Source organism: Acomys minous (assembly GCF_964271855.1).
Source record: "Acomys minous genome assembly, chromosome: 5".
Lineage (NCBI taxonomy): Eukaryota > Metazoa > Chordata > Mammalia > Rodentia > Muridae > Acomys > Acomys minous.
In genome coordinates this window covers 495,001-514,645 of record NC_140494.1, presented here as the reverse complement: position 1 = coordinate 514,645, position 19,645 = coordinate 495,001, and the positions used below count along the sequence as shown (strand labels likewise).

The 19,645-nt window shown below is 42.7% G+C and overlaps 1 protein-coding gene and 1 long non-coding RNA gene across 8 annotated transcripts in view; one reads left to right on the top strand and one right to left on the bottom strand.

Annotated features, from left to right (window-relative positions):
* Window positions 1–19,645, bottom strand: part of RYR2 (ryanodine receptor 2) — a 545,494-nt gene that overhangs the window by 394,094 nt on the left and 131,755 nt on the right. The gene's annotated exons all lie outside the window — the stretch shown is intronic.
* Window positions 16,960–19,645, top strand: part of LOC311598031 — a 13,072-nt gene continuing 10,386 nt past the window's right edge. For all 3 annotated transcript variants that reach the window (XR_014779445.1, XR_014779446.1, XR_014779447.1), the window contains exon 1: window positions 16,960–17,421. This is a non-coding gene — a long non-coding RNA (uncharacterized lncRNA). The remainder of the gene's footprint in view (window positions 17,422–19,645) is intronic.

The window sequence follows — 19,645 nt, the reverse complement described above, 5'->3', positions numbered from 1 at the left end:
GTTAGTCAGTTTTGATCATCAACTAGGCACAACCTTGAATCACCTGGGGAAAAGGTTCCTTATTAAGAGTTATCTAGAGCAGGTTGGCGGTCTGTGGGCATGCCTTTGTTGCCAATTTATTCAGAAAGAGTCGGCTCCTCAAGGGAAGCACCATTCCCCAGGCAAGGGGTCCCCAACATTGTAAGAGAGGACAAAGCTATCTAAAGAAAACAATCAAGGAAGGACGTGTTTATTCTTCCCTTGCTTGGCCTTGGATGTGATGCGCCTAGCTGCTTAGGTTCCTGCCTTGACTTCCCCCAAAAGATGGACTAGAACATGGGATGGAAGATGAATAAACTCTTTCTTCCCTATATTGCTTTTGTTCAGGGTGTTTGTGTTTGTTTGTTTGTTTTTAATCACAGGAGCAGAAAGGAAACTAGAACAAGAGCTATAGGTAAGAAGTGCCACCAAAAGAGTTCTACAGTGTCACCTCCTTGGGTGCTTTTTAACTGCAAGAGGGAAGCTGAATGCTGGGGAAAGGAAAGGGACAAAGTCATTTAAGGTCATCAATTTCCCCATTGTTCTCACCAAAAGCTAACTTTGAGGATAAATGAAAGGCAGGATTTTTAAAAATTATTTTGCACTTTCACACACTGCTTCAAATCACCAGAATTGCCAAGAAACCAGTTTTTCTAAGGGCATTAAACATCCTCAAGAGTGAAACATGTCTAACACAATGAATGCTTTGGTGATCTCAGGAAACCAGCATCATTCCATACAAACTGGATGTTGAAAATGTCAGGAATCAAGAATAACATCAAACAACATCCCTCAGGATCAAGATGAAGAAAAACTTTGAATAAACTATTACCAATTCAAAAAAAATGAATGAAACATATCTTATAGGCTGGCATTCCCTAACACCGGGAAACACCCCAATATCTGATGGTAAATCACCCTAGTTCTACCACAAAGTGGCAATTTGATCCTATCTGAGAAGATTCTCAGATGCTTGAAAACACAAAAGACCATTTGTTAATTCAATACTTGGAAATACAACAAGGATTCAAGCCAAGTACTGAAGCAAGGCTCAGACAAATGTGCACATGAAAAGGTGATCAACAGGATAACTTGACACAGAGGCTGTGACAGACCCAAGGTGAGAGGGTTTAAGAGTTGAGCAGGATGCTCAGGCCAGCCTGGGCTACATAGCAAGACCAGACCAGTCCACTATCCCCCCACAAAAGAATGAACAGAATCCAACACCCTGGCTCTTCCATGTACTGTGTCGTGTGATCTTAGACAGGCCTTCAAGCTCTGAATTGGTGATGCAAGACCAAGTGGCACCACAATAACCCAGGGACTGAACAGACACTGAGTAAGAGGATATAGGGTTATTTTGTACCGAAGTAGAATCACTTAACAGGTTCTATTACTAATGGCAAATGTAAAAAAAAAATGCAACCCTATGTTGGGTGTGTGTGTGTGTCTGTGTCTGTGTGTGTGTGTGACACACATACACACATGAGGAGACCAGAAGGGGTCTTCCTTAATCCCTCCTTACTTTATTTTTTGAGGCAGGGTCTCTCACTGAGTTTAGAGCTCACTGCCTGTGAAGGCTGATCAGTGAATCCCAGGTATCCTCCTGGGTCCATCTCCCCAGTGCCAGGAGTACTGACTGGTTTTTGTTTTGTGTTAACATGAGTTTTGCAATATCAGAGACAGTCTTCATACTTGCACAGCAAGCACTTTATTGACTCATCTCACTCCCACCACTTGTACTTTGATGCGTCAACTGCAAAGTCCCAGAAGGACACAGAACCAAGAATACCATACAAGCATCTATCAGCCCTTCCTGAAAGGCTTCACATGAAAGAGCGCAATCCCAGCAGCACTGCATAGAGGACTGCACTTGTACTGCATTCCACAGTAGACTGGAAGAGTAAAGATGAGTAAGTGAGGTAAGCCTCAGGAAATAGGAAAGAAGCTGCTTTGGTTAACTCAAAGCAAATGCTGTGTTATCTGAAAAAGCAAAATTCTACTTTGCATTTCAAACCTCTCTGGTGTTTGCTGTTTGCTCTCATTTTCTACACGGTAGCAGCAGCATGAAGGGCTGGCAGATAGCGCCTGCCACAGGCCAAGGCCGGTTGTTAGCATCCACACTCTAAGTTCACCTCCGGGTGCTCATTAGTTTGAGTGAACATTCATTCTACTTGAAAAGCCATTTGCTGGGGAACAAAAATAGACTGATTTCCCTATAAGTAAGAGCAAATGTAAAATTCATGTGCTGCGTGGCAAAATACAAGATCACGAAGTGCTTTACATAATCCACTACAAGATCAAAGCTATATGGCGGCTTCCAAACACACAGCGTAATGAGGACGCTGGAAATGGAGCTGATACGCTGGCAGCCTACACGATCCCAGAGGTCTCTTACTACTTTGTTTTACACATCCCATGGACCCAGCTCTAATATGTAAACAACACTCTAAGGTAAAAAGAACCTTTGGGGAAAGCCAGAGACTGCCCCAATGTTATTTAGTGAGTAATTATTTGAATGTGTGAATTAAAGACACTAGTGAACAGAAAGGAAGACAGTAAGAGCCAAGAGTAGGCAGGAGAAAGCAGAGCACAGCAAAGGGGACACACAAGAACATAGCCCTACTAAGTAGCTGTGAAAACAGAGAAGATATCACACAGTTCCCAAAGGCATGCGGCATGCCTCCCCTCCCTGTTCCCACGTAATATAAGAACTGGTCACTTACATAGGACGGAGAAAACATGGCACAAAGTAACGTTTTCCTCACTAGGGCTTGTCACACATGTTTCCAGGAACTGAGTCATCAAATATAGAGTATCTGAATCTGAAAGTCATCTTCCCATTGTTTCTATAGTGAACTGATTTTTTTAAACCATACTTGTTACCAGCAGGGTTGTTTCTCCAATCCTGACACGCATCCTGCCACCAGAGGATTTTGCCAAAATAAGCCTTGGCAGGGACTAAGAGTGCAGGCCTAGCAAATGCCTGCTGTTACAGGTCATTCTCTGACTATTCAGGATCCAGAATGGGTCTCACAAAGATATGGATCATAGGAGGCATGTGTAGTCTTCTCTAAGAGTTAAAGAGGCCAGCAATAAGCAATGGCATATTAAAAATAGGTCTTTTGTTTGCAGATGTAGCTCAGTTGGTAGAACACTTGCCTAGCATGCCCCAAGCCATGTAAAATCCCTGGTACTTCATATACTGTAAGTGGTGGCACACAACTGTAATCTCAGCCCTGGAGAGAGGCAGGAAGAAGACTCAAAAGCTGAAGGTCCCCTAGGCTATGCAGCAAGTTAAGGGCAGTATATCAGAAAAAAAAAAAACCCAGAAGTGTAGAAATCATCCGGAACATCCACAAACGTGGTGTGAACACTAATTATGTAAGGGAGCAGAGAAAGCTAAGCAATTCACTCAAGAAGACTATTAGACCTATACAACTTGCATTCGTGCACAATCCCCCTTCCAGGTTGCACTTTAAACTGGAGTGACAGAGCAACCCAGAAACTATGTAACACTATGTTCACAAAAGCTCAATTACATTACCAAGGAGACAGACTGTATCCAGGACTGCCAATCATGATTTGGCTTGAAATGATGGAGCCTCACCTGATATACTCACAAAGCTTTCTCTAGCATACATGAGAGCAATCTCTATTTTGCAGCCCAAAAGTGACGGGTTCCTATCTTTGACAGAAAGTAATATATGCCAAACACTTGATGGACCAAACAGCAGAACACAAGCCACCTGCCAATTCCCTTTTACTAGCCCATCACTCATGCCTGTGCAGGTGCTTTCTCCTGTGGTAGAAGAACCTTCAGGCTCTGCAGAAAGACCCAGTAGGAAGGACATGTGTTTTTCTGATTATTGCAACCCAGGTGCAACAACTTTGGTTTTGCTTAACATGTGCATGGCATGTGTATGATGATCTAGTTCAAATAGCCATGTATATAAAACCTGGTTTCTATGGCCAAAACTGAAGACCAACATTGCCTAACACTGATGAGACCCAGAATACCAACACAACAGAGATACAATGGAAGCACGTCTGTGTGGGTCATAAGGCCTCTTTCAAAGTAGGCTTTTGAGACTTGGCTCCTGAAGCTAAGCCTCGGATTCACAGTTGTTACTTCTGAACCTGTCATGTGAATCAACAGAGTGTCAGAGGCACACAAGTGACAGCCACCATGTCTCCTACCTTAGCAAATAAACCTAAAAGTGCAAGGCATGGTGGCACACGCCTTTTATCCCAGCACTTGGGAGGCAGAGGCAGGTGGATTGCTGTGAGGTCGAGTCCAGCACAGCCAAGGCTTCACAGAGAAACCTTGTCTTGAAAAACCAAAAAAAAAAAAAAAAAAAAAAGTAACTTTAAAAAATAAATATAGCTAAAAGCACCTTAAATTTACATCCATTCTACTTTATTAAAAATTACTTTTAAATATTAGTGTTTATATTTGCTAATCTCATATTTTTATACAATATAACTAGGGTCCTATTGCCCCCCCATCATTTCTCCTGCATGCCTGCTGGCACCCTTCTGTTTAGCTCACCCTCTTCCACCTTCCTTCCTTTCTTTTTTTTTTTTTTTCCCCTATGTCTATTGCCTGAGTTTAAGCTTGAAAAATAGGCAGGTGTTATCTGGAGGACCGACAAGATGAGCAGCGCATTGAGAAGCTCTATGGGAGCATCATAAGACAGCGATTCCTTGGCTACAAGGCATGGGACATCTGCCCTAATGCCTTACTACAGGAACACACTTACGCTCCAGCCACGCAAACTGTATTCCATAGCCAAATTTCTACAAAATGGGTTCAATGTAAACTGTTACTTCATCATTTCTTTTCTTTTTAAAACCTGGCTGTCAGTGAAGCACAGATGACTAGCATCCTCATATTCGCGGGCCTGCTCCTAGAGACACTTGAATTGATCATTTCTACTTTGCAAAAAAAAAAAAACTTCTAACAATAAATTTACTTTAGGTAAATGCTGGGTAGAACAGTAAAACCACTTTCAATAATTTAGGAAAATGTCATGATGCTGGGTATAATGGAACAAGACCCGTAATTTCAAGTAGAGGCCAGAGACACATGAGTTTGGGGCCAGTTTGGCTGGGGATATAGATCAATCGGTAGAATTTTTTAAAAGGAAAACCCATAGTTTACTTTCTGTGCGCTATACAATTTTCATATACCAGCTATCCTTCATAGGGACTTCTGCTCTGTGTACGTAGTAAGTATAGGATGAAGGAGACTTTGCTGTTTTCAATACTATATAAATAAAATATAGAATGATTTGATACAGTTTTAAACATAAGAAAATGAAATTTTCAGCATAGTCAGATAATCAAGTTTATTCCTTCTCAAGTTGCTGATGGAGTTGAAGACCGGGTAGCTTAGTTTTACAATGAAGCTTAATTGCTTAAAGGTTAAGATGTTTTTAGGTCTAGATAGGTGTTCTAAGTTGATAATGACAATACGTGATAGAGATTGATTTACATTCAGAAATTTAGACACGCCAAGATAGCAAAAATATGACCCATATTTTTGTGAGACCCATTCTGGATCCCGAACAGTCAGAGATGCAGTGTGTACACAGTAAGTATAAGATGAAGGAGACTGCACTTTTTTTTTTCAATACTAGTATGGAAAAGTTTGTGTAGAATCCAAACATAAATGTAAATATGTTATTCACCATTCCTCATGCTTCTATATTTATTTCCCAGCTGCTATTGAATAACAAGAAACATAATTCATAAGCCATGAGGATGATAAGCTTCTTGAGGCTAAGAATCAGCTCTTTCCAGCTCCTCAGGCCACACTCTGCCTGTCGGCACATGCGCCATGACATGAACAGCTGTATGAGAACAAGACCTGACCTGCTTTGGGTCTATCTCCCTGTCAGTTCTGGGCTCAGTGAGTGTAACATGCACGAGATGGGTGACTGAGGGTCCTAGACCGCCTCTGCGTGCTCACAAATGCACGCTGCTGTGCCAACAAATGAAACCACCTTTTACTATGACCAAGGTGAAAGCCTAGTTAATTAATTGAACTTAGTAGTGGATGACCCTAGTTAGTGACCTTATGATTTAGGAAAGTGATTCTCAAGCTGTGAGTCTCAGATATTTACATTATGATTCATGACAGCAGCAAAATTATAGTTATGAAGGAGCAACATAATAATTTTTATGGTTGGAGGTCACCACAACATGAGGAACTATATTAAAGGGTTGCAGCCATTAGGAAGGCTGAGAACCACTGATTTAGGGGAAGCCAGGAAGCAGGGCAACACTGGAATTACAGTGCCTGTATATTAGAGATGCAGAATATCTTAATGTAACAAACACATTCACAGCACCAACATAAACCCAACCCAGTCACTTGAAAAGTCATGGAGCCCCTAACTTACCTAGTTCCACATATAATTATCTACAAATCAAATATTGAATATCTTTAACAATATGTATTTTATTTTTCCTGGGAGGTTGGAGGGGGTATCTGTACATGAATTTAGTGCCTGTAGAGGCCAGTGGGGGGGGTGACAGATCTGAGAGAGGCAGAATTATGGGTGGTTGTGAGCAGCCCAACATGGGTGCTGGGAACTGAACACAGGTCCTCTCCAAGAACAGCAAATGGTCTTAACCTCTGAGACATCTCTGCAGCTCACGTGGTATACTCTTTCAAAAATGATTTATATTACTTTATTTATATAATTGTTTTGTCTGTGTGTATATATGTGCATTATGTGAGTGCCTAGTGCCCATGGAGGCTGGAAGAGCCACTCGGACCCTCTGGAACTAAAATGACAGATGATTGTGAGCCACCACGTGAATGCTGGGAACTGAACCCAAGGGCCTGTACAAGAGGGTCAAGTGCTAAGCCATGTCTCCAGCCCCCTACAGTTCAAAATCTTGAAAGCTCAACAGAAAGCCTTTATAGTGCTGGATGACTCAAAGCCATTCATCATGCCAAGTACTTTACACAAACTCACCATGTTTGTCTTGGTTTATCCAGGTTTATTTTTATTATTATTATTATTATTATTATTATTATTATTATTATTATTATTATTATTATTAGTCTTGTCTCTGCATTACTTCAGAAGGATCTTTCTAGGGTTATTCAACTAAAAACTTACCCCGTGACATCTAAGTTCTTGCTATGGAAGCATGAAGACCCAAGTTCAAATCCCCACAAGCTTCATAAAAAGCTGGGCTCAGTCACATGCACTGATTTTCACAGCACTGGGGTGTTGGTTGAGGGGGCTGCACATAGGTGAGGCCCTAGGGCTTGATGCTCACATCGGTGAGTTATGTGAGATGCCCTGTCTCAAGAACTGGAGGAGAGAGGGACTGATACACCAATATCAGCCTCTGGCCTCCACACACAAATACACATGCACACACATATATAGATACATGGACAGAGAGTATGAGCATACGAAGCATGCATGTGTGCTCACACTGTGCTTTTATCCTGTAGCTATCTGTGTGGGAAATTAGAAAACAGGTACCCCATGCAGATACATGCTTTAGGTGCCTTAGGGGAAATATGGCTTAGTGATTAAGAACACTGGGTCTTCTTCCAGAGGACACGGGCTCAATTCCTAGCAGCCACATGATGGTTCACAACCATCTGTAACTACAGCCTCAGGGGCTTTGCTACCCTCTTCTAGCCTTCGTGGACACCGGGAATTCAAGCAGTGCACAGACATACATGCAGGCAAAATACCCATACACATAAAATGGAAAGGAAAAACTAAAATACACACTATATTTAAACCTAAAACAATCATGTCATCATCCATTTTAAACCACAGCATGTATTTATGGCTCAAAAATTATACCCAGAGTTGGATTCCCTCTGTTCAACTCTTTCTTGTACATCCTGGAACTTTAAAACTTATCAGAATAGCACCAGCAAGATGGCTCAGTGAAAGTGCTTGCTGCCAAGCCTCACACACAACCGGAGTTCAAGGCCTTGAACCCATTTGTGGAGGGAAATAATAGATTCCAGAAGTTGTTCTCTGATCTTCAAGTGAGCCGTAGCCCGTGAGCCCCGCACCCAATAAATAAATTAAATTTAACTTTCCAAAGTGGAGGTGTGATTTTTATGGGGAGAAAGGCCAGAGCTAGAATCATCTATTAGAGGCCAATTTGTGACGAGTGACTAAGACATGGATTCCCTAACAAATGAAACAGAACAGCACAGAAAACAATTCTCAAATGACAACACCAACAGCATATTTCAAATGTTCATTCATCACTTAACAGATACTTGCTTGGGACACAAATATATGCTAAGAACTGTTCTAAGTGCTTGAGATAAATTGCCTGGCACACCAAAGATCCCCAAACTCATTAGGCCCACATGCTGGCAAGGGAAGAGATCCAATAAACAGAAATACAATAAATGTATAATTATGTTAGAAGATGAAAAGTTCTACAAGGAGAAAAAAAAAGACAAAGCAATCTAAAGGGATAGGTAAGTGCTCTAGTGCTGGGGAGGGATTACCAGGGACTCACTGAGGGGTGACCTCTGAGCAAAGACTTAGAAGGAAGGAAATGAACCTGAAGACTGCACGGAGGTGGAACCAGCCGGAGGGGGCAGGGCTGGGAAGGGGTGTTCTAGCCAAAGAACAGCGTCTTAGCAACACCCAGAACGGTACTGACTGAGGGTGTAGCTCATGGGTACACTGCAGGCCTAGCACGCTTGAGAGAATGAATTTAAGCCCTAGCACAAAGAAAAAAGAAAGACACTTAGAAGAGTAGAAAAGGAAACAATAGTAAGGAAAGAAAGGGGCAAGGGAGGGGAAGGGGAAAAGGAAAAACAGGAAAGAGGGGGAAAAGGAAAGAGAGGGGTTAATGAGGAAGAGGAAAGAAAAGAAAGAAACAAGAGTGAAGAACCTTTTAGCCAGAGTGGACTCACCCAGTGGGGGAGTGGTATGTTATTCCATAAGGGGGCCAGACCATGAAAGGCCTGGAGGTCAGCAGAGACTTGTCCGTACTGTAGGAAGAGGTGTGCCGCTAGGCTAGCCCGTGTGCTCAATGAAGAGCTCAGGACAGCCTAATGAGGGTCATTACTATCCATGGCACGTGGACGCTCTGGTCAGGTTGGCAGCAGAGGGGGTACAAGGAGACCAGACTTTTTAGAGACACCGCCTGGATGCCTGTTCTGTCCTGAGCTCTGTGATACATGCCTGTCACTTCATTTCATTTATTTTCTCAGTGCATTAGACTGTCCTGGCAAGGGACAGATTTCAGAGTCAAACTCCACAGCATTCAAGTGAGACGGGGGTTAACTTTGTATTCACCAAGAAACCACCAGCACAACACAATACATTTATTTCTACTTTCCTACTAAAAGCTGTGTGAATAAAGTAGACACGGGTGGCCCTAGCCCTCGGTGGCCTGCCTCTGCCATGAGACACTGAAGACTGGCCCACTTAGCAAGACCTCTGTTACTCTCATCTTCATAAGCGTTCTGAGTCTAAGGAAGTTATCTGACCCTCCCATACCTACAAGCAGACCAAAGAAGTAACTGCTACAGAAAGTTTGTCTCCATCCACACATAAAAGATCTACACCCACATACAGACAAGCTGAGTAGTTTAGCCACCGATCGCATCTCCATCCCAGGAGAGCTCAAGCATAATGGTTAGTTTTTGAGACAGGAAGGAGGCGAGTTATGCATTTGTAGAACAAGGAGAAGGGAGGCATGTCTTGTGGCTGCAAAGCATTGAGACAGATGTGTCCCTGTAGCCATAGATTTGTGTAATACATCTATAAGCCAAGGATGACCCTGAACTTGTAATTCTCCTGCCTCTACGTTCCAAGTGCTGGGATCCCCAGCCTGAGCCACCTACTGTCCCCAGTCTATGTGATTTGCAGGTTGAATCCAGGGCATTCCGAATGCTGGGTAACACTCTACCAACTAAGCTACACCCCCAAATGCTGAAATAAAGTATTAGGAAAGCAAAATAAATTCCAAATAGTTTGAGCCCTTAGCATTGATACTGTCAATGCCTAACCTACAAATTGGTATGTTTCTATACAAATTGAAAATATCTACTCATTGTGCCTTGAAGTATTTAGTATCTTCACAGAGCAGATGGGACAACTATATGGGATATATAAGTATGAATATATGTACATATTATACATATGTTTAGTTATCTTTAGAAGATAGCATGTATTCAGGAATGTATGGCTGTCAATATATGCATTTTGGACAGCCTTCTCCTCTCTAAATGCTGACAGAGCCTACAAAGAGCAAGTGCCAGGAAATCCTAAGACCCATCTCCCAGTCAGATGACACAATTCATGTTAAAATTCTAAAAGAAAACCACAGCATACTAATTAACCCAGCATTTTGAGTAAGGATTTTTGCAAAGCCTTCATTTTAATGAAGAATCCTAAACAGGGCCCATTTTAAGGAAGGACACTGAAAAGACAGTTTATTGCCTAAGGAGAGACTTACAAGAGGATGTGGAGAGGTTAATTTTGGAGGCAACTTTTAATATCTGAGTCTATACACCAAAAACTCATAACTTCAAGATAAGGCAATTTAACTTTTGAGAACACTATCTTTTCTTGTGTGACAATACAGTGACTGTCAGCAAACAGACTTCTCTTAAATTGTATGAAGTAAGGACAAATTTTCAGGAAGCAGTAAAGTAATATAACAGTACTCTGAACAGATACATAGCATTCTACTGTAAGAGGGTAGCCAAGAGAGCACTTTGAACAAATGCAAGGAGCTTGATCTAATATGTCTCATACAAGTGAATGTGCTCTTCTCTCCAGGGCATCTTCTGATGGCTGTCTCCTTGCTGCCATGCATGCGTATAACATCTACCTATGCATCTATAGCTCAGTGCATGGGCATCACATCTACCCATGCATCCATAGCTCTGTGCATGGGCATAGCATCTACCCATGCATCCATAGCACTGTGCATGGGCATCACATCTACCTATGCATCCATAGCACTGTGCATGGGCATCACATCTACCTATGCATCCATAGCACTGTGCATGGGCATCACATCTACCCATGCATCCATAGCGCTGTGCATGGGCATAGCATCTACCTATGCATCCATAGCGCTGTGCATGGGCATCACATCTACCTATACATCCATAGCGCTGTGCATGGGCATCACATCTACCCATGCATCCATAGCGCTGTGCATGGGCATCGCATCTACCCATGCATCCATAGCGCTGTGCATGGGCATCACATCTACCCATGCATCCATAGCGCTGTGCATGGGCATAGCATCTACCCATGCATCCATAGCACTGTGCATGGGCATCACATCTACCCATGCATCCATAGCGCTGTGCATGGGCATAGCATCTACCCATGCATCCATAGCGCTGTGCATGGGCATCGCATCTACCCATGCATCCATAGCGCTGTGCATGGGCATCGCATCTACCCATGCATCCATAGCGCTGTGCATGGGCATAACATATACCTATGCATCCATAGCACTGTGCATGGGCATCACATATACCTATGCATCCACAGCGCTGTGCATGGGCATCACATATACCTATGCATCCATAGCGCTGTGCATGGGCATCACATATACCTATGCATCCACAGCTGTTTTCATGGGCATGGCCTCTATCGTCATCCATAGCTGTTTTGCTAGCCTCCATCTATGTACCCATACTCTGTGCATAGGCATAGCTTCTGTCTGTGCATTCATAGATCTGCTTTGGGAAAATAGAGCCAAATAAAAGTTTTCAATTCCAACCTTCCATGCATTTCTGTTACTGATGAAACTATTAAATCCTCTTCTTTCTTCCTAATGATAAATCTAATTATTTAATTAAAATGTTAATGACCATCCAGTGTAGCAGACACTACAACTCCCACAGTTTTATTGCTTTTTGAATTGATTCTCTTTTCTTACAAACAGTAAACATTACCAATGAGGGCTTTTCTCTGGCCTGGAAATCCATCAGTGAGCTAGGAGTTTATACCCAACCATAATGTATTCGTGCTAAGAATCAAGATGGGCAACGGTGCAGCAAAAAGCAGTCCCAGAAAAGGAGCAGATTTCTGCTCAGCTGCTTTTCTTGAGTGTGCACTGATGCTGCAGAGATCAGCTAAAGGGTAACTTATACCACAAGGGAAATTCAGGGTTTAGGTTTTAGGATTGGATTTGCAAAGGCTTGGCCTTGAAATCACAAGGAATAACCTCCAGTTAACAAGGGTCGAATCAAATGGACAGACCCGTAAGAGACTCACACATGAGAAGGAAGATTCTGAGTCACTGAAATCTTGTACTTGAGCACAAGGAACCTCCTGGGGCCAAATTGGGGAGCTGGGTTTCCAGCCCTTGGCTCCCAGCAGCAGTGGAGACCCATCAGGGGTGTCTTGGGCAGTTATTCTACCACTTTCCCCTCGTGCTCCCACCTAGCCATTCCATAATAGTCATTTGTAGGCATTTATTTGCAAACTATGAATTAACAGCTCATAGCAACACAATTAAGTAGAAAGGGGACTACTCTCTAGTGAGCCACACCCAGGGTTAATACCCAGCACGTCCCATTTCCCATGTGGTCAGTGGGGCTGTCATGTTTTTCCCTACATCAGTGAAAAGAAATGAAATACTATTGTAGAGGATTGTTTTAAGGAACTACATTAATCATGAATATAATTTGTACAAATTACCCAAGAATGCTGTCCAGAATATAAAGAGATGATAAATAACTGTTCCCATCTTGTTCCTATATTTGAAAGGATTAAATTCATTTACAATGCACAGGACAGAGCCAGTTCTTACAGCCAAAGAGTTTGCACTCAGGGAAAGATATTGACAGTGAGAAAACACATGGTTATGAAATCGATTCAAGAACAAAACCAGCACAATGTGGAACCATCAAGAAAAATAGAGGGATATATTATAGGGTGCCCAGAGCTGACATCTCTAATGACATTAAACATGATCTATACAAGACTAAGAGGGAGGGTGTGAAACAGCCCAGCTAGAAAACACAACAAACACGGTGACCAGAAAAGGGGAAGGGGAAGACTCTAGAAGAGAAGGGAGGTACTGAGATGAGTGAGAGGAAACAGGACAGAGATACAGCAGTACACTTCCAGAGGTCCTTGTAGACCACACAAAGGACTTTGGAATGTAGCCAACCAAGATGAGTGCCAGTTGCAAACAGAGAAATCGCAGTCCTTAGCATATCTCTACTCTAAACGCCTCGCCCAGGCTGTCATGCTGTGGGTCCAAGAGCTTATTACTGTGGCTGCATCAAACAATGACAGTATCTAGCATCAGCATCACATGTGTGTTAGGAAGAAGTCATTTAAAGGTAGAATCGACAGGATGTGGTGATGTGGGGTGGACAGAGATGGAAAAAGAGGATCACAAGGTTTTATGGCCAAAGACCTGGGTAGACAGTGGCACCAGGAACTGAGATGTGTAATGCCAGGGAAGAGGCAGTTTGCTTTTGGGACGGGGCTGAAGGTCAAGTTTGCACACGTCTGACTGGTGAGGCCTTTCATCCAATGAAGAGAGAGGGCAAGCAGGTGTCTCGATGCACATAGTCTTGAGTCCAGGGGAAAATGCTATGGCTGATGATGAGTGTTTCAGTTTCTTCAAAGTGAGGAACGTATTTAAAGACATAATTCTAATTGTTATCACTGAGGGTACAGATGGATGAATGAGACAAAAAGTCTAAAATGCAACCTCAACTTTCAGCTTATCAACATGAGGCACTCAGAATGTGCAGGTAATTCAACAAAGGATAGTTGAAGAGGATAGCCTGTAAGGGCAGAGGAAAACCAGTAGCCAAATGAAATACACAGCCAGTTAAGAAAAACGATAGTAACCTTGAACTGTGGAGAGTGTTAAACAGATACCAGCTAGGAAGAAGGCTGAGAGCTGCGATGGCATTTGATAGCTAGTGGTCATCAGTGGACACAGCAGGCATCCCTAGAAGAGAGACGAGAAGGAGATCTGGACGGAAAATGATTTAAGATGGAACCGAAGGGGAAGATGCAGAGTGGCACATATAGTCGGTGCCTGAAATGCATTCCTAACAAACAGGACAGCTGCAGAGGATGTGCAGTTAGGAAAAGAAATATTGGATTGGGGAAGGGAATTCTTTAATATTTCAGGCACCCTTAGGAACTATGGAGAGAGGTATAGAGAGAATATGCCCAAATAGACAAAGCTGACCTCATGGGGGAAAAAAACAGATGATAAAACACACACACACCAGGATGGACAATGAAGATTGACACATGATGTTACCCTGCAGTCTTCACACTCAAGCAAGCACATATGCATGTGCACTGCACACATATGTACCCATATTTGAACAAGCACACATAACTGCAACATACACACACACACACACACAGTCCCATCCAAAAATGGACCAGCATACGCATTCACCTACATACTTGATCACACTCATCCATACAATGTATCTGCACACACATGAACACATACACATAACCACACAAAGAAATAAAAAATAACTTGCTTATCACAAAGCTCAAATTAAACAGTGCTAACATCTGCATCACTAGTGGGGACTAGCAGCTGAGATCATAGGCAAAGTTGAAGGTGCTCTTTGCATCATGGCAAGCCAGCAGTGCTGAGATAGGGTCATCTATGAGGACAACAGGCAGCCACGGCAGGCAGGCAGGCAGGCACTCAGAAAGAAGTCACTTATCTTAATAAAGACATGCAATTCATCAATCATCTTTTGTCTTGCGATTTAAAAAAATCTTGTCCATCAGGACACCTCATGTCCAGCCATATCTCTAAACACAAACTGAATCTTTTAGAGATGCCTGTGATAGCGTAATGTCTTATCTGCCTCCATCTCGGACATGAAAACTGGACTCCTCCCTTTACTGATTTACCTGGATTGTAGATCAAATATCCAATTCTATTAACTTGTATTTCTACAGATATAGGAAAGCTGAGTTACTATTGATGGTAAGGATAGGAATAAAACTAAGAAAATATCCCAGAATTTATGTTGCAGGTGTCCTTGCAAAAGACGTTATAGTGGTTAATGAATGGCTCACCACCCCAAGTCTGGTTTCTCCCCTGAAATGGATATTTTTTCCAAATGAATCAATCCTTCATTTTAACTTCCACCGGGTCTATAAACCTTTATGCTTCAGGACCTGTGTTTGCAGTGCCAAGCCTTATAGGGTCTGTGGGTCTGCTCAGCTCTGTGGACTGCATTGCACTTGGCACTTGCAAATCCACCTAAAGTTAAGGCAGGTTCCTCAGGAACTAGCAACAGGTCTCTCTCAGCAGGGCATCTCTCCTTCCCAAGCTAGGCACTTCCGTTCTCTAGCTACCTAAATGGCTGCCCAAGGAGAGGCCTTCCCACAACAAAACGTTTCTCTTTTGTATGGCTTCCCGCGGGTGCTGTAAGTGGCCAGCAAGGGGCTGCTTATTAAGCTGTCATCAGATCCCTTTTCCTAGTCAACTCTGGGAGGCAAAAGGGACTGGTGACAGCCAAGGCACAATGGAGCTTGGAACTCACCCGCAGCCCACCGGGCTGTGATGTCTGAGTGGGCCTGAGCTTTGTTTCGCTGCCCGTGGAGTTACTGTAACTGCCCTATTCAAGATCAGCCATGACAGGAATCCTTCAGCAATGAATGGCTGAAGCAAAGTGGGCACCGTAACTGTGCAAGTCTGTTATTTAAGACCTGAGAGTAGGGAGAAAGAAATAACACAAAACCTGAGATCAAAAGAAAATGACAAGAAAAAGTATAACTTGGCTAAAAGGATTTTAAAGAAACAAATAGTTTTTAGAACTCTGAATGCTTCCTCTTCTAGGATTATTTCGTTCTTTTGAGTAATTTTTTCTTTTTCATTTTTCATAAGTATTCTCATTAAAAACATATGAAAGAACAACTTATGACAAGGGACACGGTGCTAAAGATCTTTTCTTTAAAATTAAAATAAGGGGGTCTGGCTTAGTGTTCTTGTCTAAGGAATACCAGGTCCTGAGTTCAGTCCCCATCCCCACCCACCCTCACCCACCCCCAGCACTGCAACCAGGAAAAGAAACAACAGCATCAACTGTTCAAATTAAAATCTGAAACAGATGAGAGTAAAAAAAATATTTACCCTAGAGATAGTATTAGACAAAATAAAAAAGTTTTAAAGACAGCTTTGGTTAATAACCAATGACCATTTGCAAAATAATATGCAGGATCATAAAAAATAAAGTCATAAGGTAACAAATTCTATATTCATGTTTAGCTAATTCTTAGATTCTTAGATTCTCTATTGCATGGCTGGCTCAATTGATTAAACATGCACTCCTTAAATGAAGCCATCCAAATGCACATTGCTTAAAAAGAGAGGTGAGGTAGGATAGTATTTCTATGTAAAAACAAACAAACAAACAAAAATCAAGCATTATAAGAAAGCAAAAACTGCAACCTGCCAGGCTTTAAAAAATATTTCAGGAAGGGTGATTGGACCAGAATACAGGTAAGAGACCACTGACATCACTAGAAGAGTCAAGTACTTCCTAACCCATGCCTATCTCCAGAAGAACGACAGTCCCCAGACAACTGAGTACTGTACTGGCATGGAAAAAGTCATGTAGAAGGGGGAAATAGCAGGAGAAGTTTGAGGGTATAGCTGGTGTCAGAGTACTTGTCTAGCATTCACCAAGCCCAGCACTAAAAGGGAAGAGGGTCATCACAATTTTCCCAGCACAAAGAGATTCAGACAAAAGCCATCCATCTCTGGCACTAAAGAACTGACGGAGTACTGCCCACTGACAAACCTGTTCAGCTTCTGTTAATAGGTAAAGGAAAGGTTTCCAAAGTCATCCACAAATCTCTGATCAACACTGCCCTTTACCCGCATTGTATTTCTGGAGACTTGCCTCTAGTCTGACGCCTGTTTTGCGTTTTGCATGCCTCAGAACAAATAAAACCTGAGTCTTAACGCATGTAGACATTTACTATCCGCAGGTCTACTGCCAAACTCCCTCTGTTCCTGAGTTGCAGCAGTAATGAATGCCTCTCCAGACGTCCCACCCTCCCACTCGCTGTCCTGGGCCCCACACTGGCCAGGGCATGCCTTCCCTTGACAAGTCTGCGGAAAGCTTCTCAGATAACTGCTCGGCGAGCCCAAGGACACACTACCATCTGTAACAGAACCAAGAAGACATCTCAACAGCAGGTCATAAAACATACTAGCCATCTTTCCGAGTTGCTGATGCAACAGGCAAACAGTGAGGACTGAAAAGCCCGTTTCTGACAACAGTGAAGGCCTGGGGTTTTACGAGACAGTCATTAAAAGCTGTGTTCTACATGTCCTGAGCGTGGGTGTCTCTGCACAGATCCTGTGGCTTGCCTGGAAGTGAGAGGCCACAAATACAGAAAGGTGAGTTTTTCTAAACATCTAAATGTCTCCTGGTGCCTGGCATGTGAACGGGGGCACCGGGCAGAAGGGAGCGTCTCTCAGTGGCTGTTGAATGCTGTCTTTTCTGTCAAGATATCTTGATATTCATCTTCCAGGGAAGCCACCCATACTGTACAAATGGCTTGAAGGGGGGAGGGTGACACCTGAACCCCTCTGGACCATGACCAGGGTCCTCCTTTCTATGATACACTTTTCTCCTTGCCGTGACAGAATGCCTGACAAAAGACACCTGACAGCTTAAAGCTGTCGACTTAAAATGAAGAACCCGATTTAACAGATAATAATGTGGCTTCTGAGGCATCCAACACAGAACCTCTGTGAGCTCTGGCCCCAACACTCATGGGGAGCCCTAGAAGTATTCTCTCCCTTCACCGCTGTGTGTTTAGTGGGAATAGTTTTCTTCCTTGCACTCCTTTCCTTGAAGGGTGAACGTCCATTTAAAAAATTTCATGAGAAAAATTATACACTGCTACTACTCATTTTTGTAACTAACTACTGGGCAGTACCCACAGATCTCTATACTGCACTCGCCACTAAGACACAGACATGGTGACCAACTCAAGATTGTGTATGACCACAAGCACCTGCCCACACTCCTTCCTGTTGACTTCTAACAAGCAGCTTTTTTGATAAATCAGATTCCACACATCCTAAGACACATCACATTCAGACATATTAAAGCCTAGGACACTTTATGTATGGACGACATCATAGACATGTTGACATTCAAGAGCACGGACCCAAAGTCCAGCACAGCACAGCTGACTGTTCTAGAGGAAACAGCACTCCATTCAAGCCCTGTCCCGCAACAAGCTTAACAATCCATGTGACGTCTCTCCTTTATTGGGTTAGTAGAGGAGTATGGTTTTATGGTTGGAAATCTGCCTCCTCTGTCAAATGCCAGCATCCTTGTATCTCATGATTAAAGGCCTGAACCATCCCATCCCATTTCCATCTAATCTAAAATTATATCTGTAAATGTTCTTTGAAATGTTGTCTCGTCTTAAGACAGTGGCCATGTCAGAAGCAGTGCTATTTTCCATTTGTTTACTTGCATCAAACGGAATGGAATTGTTTTTCCATAGGCAGTGACCCCATTGACAAATAATACCCTCATCTTAAGAATGACATTAGATGAAGCCTTAGGGTTGAAAGCTGCAAGGTTGTTATCCACCTTACCCATGAACCTCAGGGGTTCTCTCAGCCACTGTATTTGAGCTTAGGGCAGAGGCTTCACTAAATCACTTAGTATATTATGGATAAAATAAGAAATGTAAAAAATGTAAACAAAAAAATAAACAAAAGTAAATGTTATATTTCCTTCTAAGATCTGAAAGAACCATCCATAACTTGCTTACTTTGTCATTGTGGTTTAGTGTAGGACTCAAGACAACCACAGTATTTAGTAACAGGACCGTTGTCGTCAGTATGTATCTTATGTAAACTACTACCATAATGTTCCTACCTTAATGCAGTTTCAGGACTTTCTAGGCTAATAGAAAAGCAGTGATTTATGGTGGAGGATCCAGCCCAATGTGGGCGGTACCACTCTTGGGATGGTAGTCCTAAATTCTGTAAGAAAGCAGACTGAGGAGCAAGCCAGTAAGCAGCACTCCTCCATGGCCTCTGCATCAGCCCCTAGCTCCAGGTTTCTGCCTTCCTTTGATGATGGACAGTGCTGTGGAGGAGCAAGCTGAACAACCTTTGCCTTTCTATATTGCTTTTGGTCATGATGTTTCATCACAGTAATAGTAACCCTAGCTAAGACCCTAAGCAAAATTTATCCTAATAAGCAGAAATAACCTTGAATCACCCTCCCATCCTCCTCCTAATTCAATGCTCAGAGCAAAAAGAAAGCCAACTTACAGTTAGGAGTCTCTTTGTGACATTTCAATTTACATTTTTAAATTCATCCCCAGAAATTAAGAAACTTGAAATTATTCCAATATGAAATGTGTAAAGAAGCATTTTAACACCTGAGAGTCAATGGCACACCATCTCCTACTAAACATTTATTGCAGACGCAAGCCCGGACCCATTTCATTAGCTCTCTGTTTAGAACATCTCACCAGCTGGAAAGGCTGGGAGTTAAATCTAGGGGTAGCCAGGTGGAAAAGCTGGGAGGCAGGGACTGGTGGGTGAGGGAGGGCTAAGGATCATTTCCCAGGGCCCATCCGGCCGGGAG